This window comes from Esox lucius, chromosome 5 (assembly GCF_011004845.1).
Source record: "Esox lucius isolate fEsoLuc1 chromosome 5, fEsoLuc1.pri, whole genome shotgun sequence".
Taxonomy (NCBI): Eukaryota; Metazoa; Chordata; class Actinopteri; order Esociformes; family Esocidae; genus Esox; species Esox lucius.
This window is the reverse complement of record NC_047573.1, coordinates 11,402,313-11,408,921: the sequence shown is the minus strand read 5'-3', so window position 1 is coordinate 11,408,921 and position 6,609 is coordinate 11,402,313.

Below are 6,609 nucleotides of genomic sequence, written 5' to 3'. Positions count from 1 at the left end.
TGGGTGTCTCTTGCTGCAGGCTGTTGTGACACAGTGCTTACCATTGCCCAAATCACCTTACTTGTCCCCATCAACACCAGGATTGAGAAGGTTCTGTCTACAGCTGGGTTAAATCCATATGTTTCATAAACACAACATAGCAGTCGTGGGTTTCTTGCACAGAAACAAATAAAGATTTGAATGTAATCCCGATGAGCCTTTGAATGTCAACCCAAGGAAGGTCTTATGATACACACTGAACCTTTTTAAGGAGGTTGTGAATGTGTAGGGTTTCAGCAAAACAACTATTTCCACAGACTGTGTTCAATCCAATGAAATGGTCTCATAGATAATGACAACCTGTGGAGTAAATTGTTTGTGGAATTTTCCTTAATGTTTATAGCACTTCAAATAGAAGAAAACAAAAAAAGGAGTAAAGGTAGGACAGGTGGAACTAGGAAATAAACCCCACAACTTCTGAGGTTCTTTAGAGACTAAGCACCAGCCATGCTGTAAAAATGATTGTTTTCTCTTTTCCCTTTTGTATTTATCTTTTAGATATCAACATTTTTCTTTTAACTTTGCATAGCAGCACTTCCCAGGCGGCTCAGGACAGTCAAAAACCTGGACGTGTCATTTAATACGTACCCTGCCAAGCCTTGCTGCTTCTTATCGCAGTGCTTGCTGAAACAGGGAATCAGCTGGACAAATGAACGCTACCCCAATATTCAACCTTAGTCAGACTGCAGGTGCCTGACCTGTCTGAACAAGTCTGGAACTAGAGCCGCTAAATGACAAGGAAACTCCCACAGGAACTTTCTTCGCTCAACCTAGCATGCACATCAAATTATGGACTCCCATTAATGGCTAGCGTGGACATGAACATTCAGACCCTCTTCCATGAATTATGTATTATAATGTACATCAGTATTCAGACCCTTTGCCGTGCACTCCAAATTGAGTTCAGATGCGTTATGTGTACTTTGATATGACTTGAGATGTCTCTGGAACCTGATTGGAGACCACCCATTGCAAATTCAGTTGAGTTGACATGATTGAGAAGGGCACAACCCAGTGGAAATAAGGTCCCAGACTTCACAGAGTGTATCAGAGCAAAAACAAAGCTATTAAGTTCAAGGAACTGTCTGTAGACTTCTGAGATACACAAGGTGGACAAAATAAAAGAAACATCTTACAATATATTAATACCAAGAACCTAATAAGGAGTAGGGCCACTCGTTGTCTTCAGAACAGCTACAGTCCTTCTTGGAATGCTGTTTCACAAATCTCAAACCATTCATCAAGAAGATAAGCCAACAGTTCTTTGTGGAATGAAGAAGGTGGAAATCTACTTTCTCTTACTCTGTGCTCCAGGACTTCCTATAAAGATCCAGTGATGTTCAAATCTGGTGATTGGGGCTGACATGAAAGTGGTTCATAAAACCACTCTAGAATTAATTCAGCAGCTTATATGTGGTTATTATCGTCTTGGAATATGAGGGAAAAGTGTTTGGACCATAGGGTGCACCTGGTCCTGTAAAATGGCCTCATATCCTTTGGCCGTTACACAACCATGCTAAGCAATCATCGGATCCAACAACTCCCAGAGATAGCGGCCCATACCATTACGGATCCCCCACCATGTTTAACAGTGAGCAGCAGATATTGTGGGCTAAAGGCATCCTTTGGCTTTCTTTAAAAGTAAACCCATCTGAATCTAGGAAATAGGGGGACTGGTGACTCATCACACCATATTACTTTCTTTCATTGTTCAAGGGTCTAGTCTTGTGTCCCTTCCACCAAGTAATTAGTATTTTACGAATGGCAACCGTGCCATGAATTCCAGCGTTCTGAAGCTCACAACTTACGTTTTTGTTGGTCAGCTTCAACCTTCGACTACTGTTTGCTGATGCGATTTTGGCGAACCATGTTTGGCATACACTGTCTTGATTTTTGAGACACATTGAATCATTTCTCAATTTTCATAACCAATTCTTCTGCAGTTCAGCTACTGACTACTTGGCATCTTTGAAACTCTGTTAGTTGCCTCATGCCTCAAGAAGGGCCTTGGTCCAGGAAGGAATCAAGAACCCAATGGCCAGTCTAACAGAGCTTCAAAGTATCTCTGCAGAGATGGGAGAACCTGCACGAAGGACAACCATCTCTGCAGCGCTCCATCAATCATGCCTTAATGGTAGATTCGCAAGACAGAAACAACTCCAGAGTAAAAGGTTTCCATTGTTTCTGTTTTCTTCATTTTCATTAAGTTTCACAAGTGGCTGAATCTTTTCCAGAGAGGACATTATCTAATCACGCAAAGCAGCGTCCCTCTGTCTCACTATTGTTGGCCATGTATTTCATGCCGTCCTGCTAAGAAGAATATGACCACCACACAAGAACATCCATGTTCATTATATGTTCTATGAAGTCAAAATGTTTTAGCATGTCTGTGAGTTCTAAGTGTTTCTAATTGTGCAACACACACACACACAAATAGTAGCTTACCTCACATAATGTTGTATAAAGGTAATATTGGTAAATTGACTGGACCAACTTGCCATGGTTGCTATCTTAAGTTGTCACTGCTTTATATTATATGAAAAGTTGATTTGTTAAAATGGTGCTAGAACAGTGGAGGCAGATGTTTTCTAAAATTGTATTTGTATTGGAAAAAACTCAAAAGGCCAAAACAAATGTTATTTTATAAATAAAAAAATTGAATAAATTAGCTTAATACAAATTAACAGGTTGATCACAAAGTGTAATTATTATGGAATATTTATTAAATACCTTCATCTGTCAGTTATACAGCACTGCATTTGCCTGGAAGGGTTTTATATAAAAAAAAAAAACACGTGGTTAAATGTACTGGATGAAGGGATGGAGTGTTATGAACAGATAAAATAGGAAAAGTGCACATTAGATTAACCTTCTGACTGCAGTGCAGTTACAAACCACATGACCTCTGTAACCAGTAAATAAACACTATTATAGCAGGCCGTAGAGTCCGCACAGACTTCCTGACATTACACAACCACTTGTTGAGAGGGTGACCTGTTACAAATATCGTATTACCTGAGGCCAAACAGAGCAGGCCGCTTTCAAATAATAGCCGACAACTGGCATGCATCGATGCTTCCACCTTAAGGGACGTGTTTCACCATGAATGGAAAATGAATCTCCTGATGATAGGGGGCCGGGTGGGCCAGCATAGGGACCAGGGATAGGAGTGTGGGTCCCAGAGATCAATCGGGAATTCAGCACTGCTAGACAATACAACAGCACTGCCTGGCAAGGTTCCCTTAACAACGCAGGCTGATTGTACAGGCTAGACCTTCGACCAGGGCGTCAGCGCTGGGTGGCTGTCCTTGTGCATAGGCACACCGTCACATTATTCTGACACCCACACACACACACCTTCCTGCGTTCCGTGTGAGTGCCTGAGTAGGCACGGAGAAGGCAATAGGGGAGGGAGCTCTTTCATTAGTGGACTGGCATGGCTGATTAGGTGCCCCCTGGCCCGCACGTCTGGTTGGAGTAATCGATCACTGGTAATTGACCCTAGGGAGGCAACCACAGAGGCAACCAATGACTGGCGAAGGAGGACCCTCTGGCGTGAAATGAAACAAACAAGTGACCGAGGGGGGCCCTTTGGGGGTTACTCTACCAGACAGTAGATTGTGGGGCTTGGTTTTTTGGTTGGTGGGTTGGTTGGTTGGTGGGTGGGTGGGTGGGTGGGTGGGTTGGTTGGTTGGTTTGTTGGTTGGATGAGGATGACCACTCACAACGTCAAAAGCTCATATCACTAAACTCCTCATCCTCTCTGTCTATAGGCTGAGTACTAGGGCCACTATTTCAACACATCAAAGTCTTTGGGCAGCTTTGATTCACAATGACCCCAGATGCTAAAAGGGCCTTTGAGGTTTGTTTTGAGACAAGGTACAAGCAATGGTCCATTTAAAGTACTATAGAAAGGGAACCATATACAATTGCAATGTGGTACAATGCACTGAATTCCTCAAATTCAACTGAAAAGTGAAATCAGTATTTGACATAATTAGGCACAGAAATTCCAAAAGCATCACAACCATATGTAGAATGGATGAAGTAGTAGTCCACTAAGTAGAGAAATCATGTTAATTAATAAATCCTTTACATTGGTGGGAATTGGCCTATGTTGACAGAGATATATTTAAATGTGATAGCCATCTCCCAAATTCTTAAGAAGATTAGTAAAAAGCCTGTATAAAATAAAAAACACATTTCAACATAGAAGACAAGAAAATGTGTTCTAGGTTTCTATAGACCTATCTAAACAGACTTATTGCTGTTACAAGCCCATCTATAAAGTACTATTAGAGTTTGCACACCCAGACCCTGAGATGTTTTTTTTATTATTAAATATACTCATTCTAATTATGTGTGAAAAAAAAGTATGTTACGATTTGTTGTCACGCCCTGGCATGGTGGGCTTACCGTGCCAGCTGGACTTAACACCCTCTCTCCCTCAGTTTGAACGCAGACACCTGTTTCTTGTTTTAAAAAAAAATATATATATATGTATTTAATAAAATATATAAACAGAAACCTACCAATTTGTAACTAATTAATGACACAGGATGGGTCAGTATTCATACGATAGGTTTCAAAGGCTACCATATTAATCTTGACAGTTTTGTGATTTTGTGAAATATGTATTTATTAATAAAAATGTGTTTTCTTTTAACAATTTTGACTCGAAAGTTAGATTTCGAATAATTTGAGTCGATTAAAAACAAAAATACTTCGGTTATTGAAATTTTTTGCAATTATTTTCCAACGCGGGAATTTATTCTAAAGGGCAGTGCATAGCGATGAGCTCTCTGTGGTTAGTGCCAAGGTAAGTGATCCCCCGGCCGCTGGGCTAAAATGTGTATTATGATGGCTAAAGCTCAGGCACAGTTATATATACCAAACCAGCACCCATGTCCATGTATTAATATTGATCAAACTGATTATATCTGGCACAACCAGACGTGAACATGCCGTACCTTAACAATATATGGCAATTCATTTCCGCCACGTTCCACCTGCCAGCATGGGGCGCGCGTTTGTATCCCATATGATCTTAATAGTAACATCCTCTCAGCAATTACGAACCATGTGTGCCTTTGAAGCTGAATAACACTCAGAAAAACATGTTTTATCTGTTTTTCCAGACGTTAATTAGAACGTGTTCTAATTAAATGCTATCATTGACGTAGGCACAAAAACATTTCTCATTTCGATCCTTCTCCATTAATATGTGTAAATGATTTACTCTAAACACAGGAATATTACTGTAATGTGCCTAATATAGTACAAAAATAGTAGGTTCAGATCTTACAATTAATAAGTAGCTACCATGACAGAAAGGGGAAAAAAAACCTATACCCCTGAAACTCAACTCTGGACCTAGAAGCCAGTTCCGCTACTTTTTTAAAATTGAAACCCTCTTATCAGGGGTTTATTTACACCTGGGACACTATTTTCCTAATCTGTGATGAATATACCAATAACCAGTTATTTATCTGAGTTGATCCGTTGTTAGGCCTTCTTATTCCCACAAATGAATTGTGTGTCTATCGGCCTAAGCTTTTTCATTATGCTACCTTTCTTCGTAGAATGTAATGACTTCTGACAAGTGTGCGGCCTTGGCTCGTGCGTCCGGTTTGCGCCCTTTGTTGGTGATGGCAAACATTGAAAAGAAAAAGTTTTGCCCGCTTCACCCTCCACCTCTAATCCTGTCAATTAAATTTCGTCTCATTTCTTCTTGTCTTGCTCTGACAGGCATGCATGCACCCCAATTTACCCTCGCTATGGGGGGGCTCTAATCTAACCATCCGGCTTGGTTTGATCGCAGGCCCGCGTCCTCAGTTCAATGAGATGCTTCATTAGGTTTAATATGTGGAGTGTGCCAACTACTGTCAGGACCTCCTAGGTCCATACCGAACTTCACGTGTTGTTCGAGATCTATAACTATCCAACTCCGAGATCACTTGACAACTCGCAAGCGTCTAGGGATAGTATTAATTTATTTAAAGAATTAAAAAGATACAGAGTGTAAAAAGATAGAGGCGAGCCATTCAACTTCGCAACTGGAGGGACGAAATATTGAGGCCTATTCACCTTCTTTTGTCTCAGGTTTGAATTAGTTGCTGATTGGTAAAAGAGAAGGTAAGCCAGTGGTCTCCTTGGCCATATTTCAGTAGCTCTGGTGAAAAGAAAGGGTGGGTTACATAATTTCAAAATACTCAGAAGAAAACTGCCCATTGCTTTAGTGGACATTGCTAAATCAGATTAAATGTGGATGTGCCATTGAATTAGGCATACCGTTAATAACTTTTTAGATACATTATTAAAGAATTACAGTGCCAACGTTTTTCCTTCTATTTAATTTGTAAGTGTCAGGCCGTTGACTTCAATGTTTACTACTAAAGATAATGCAAATATTGACTTTGGCCTATTTCTAATATTTCTCATGAGGCATATTATTAAAGTCCCTATAATTAACCCTTAAATGCATGTCCAACATCTTTTTTTTTTACATTAGGATAAGAAAAGCTTTACAAATCTTAATAAAATAATTAATAGGCAAAGAGATCGAAATGT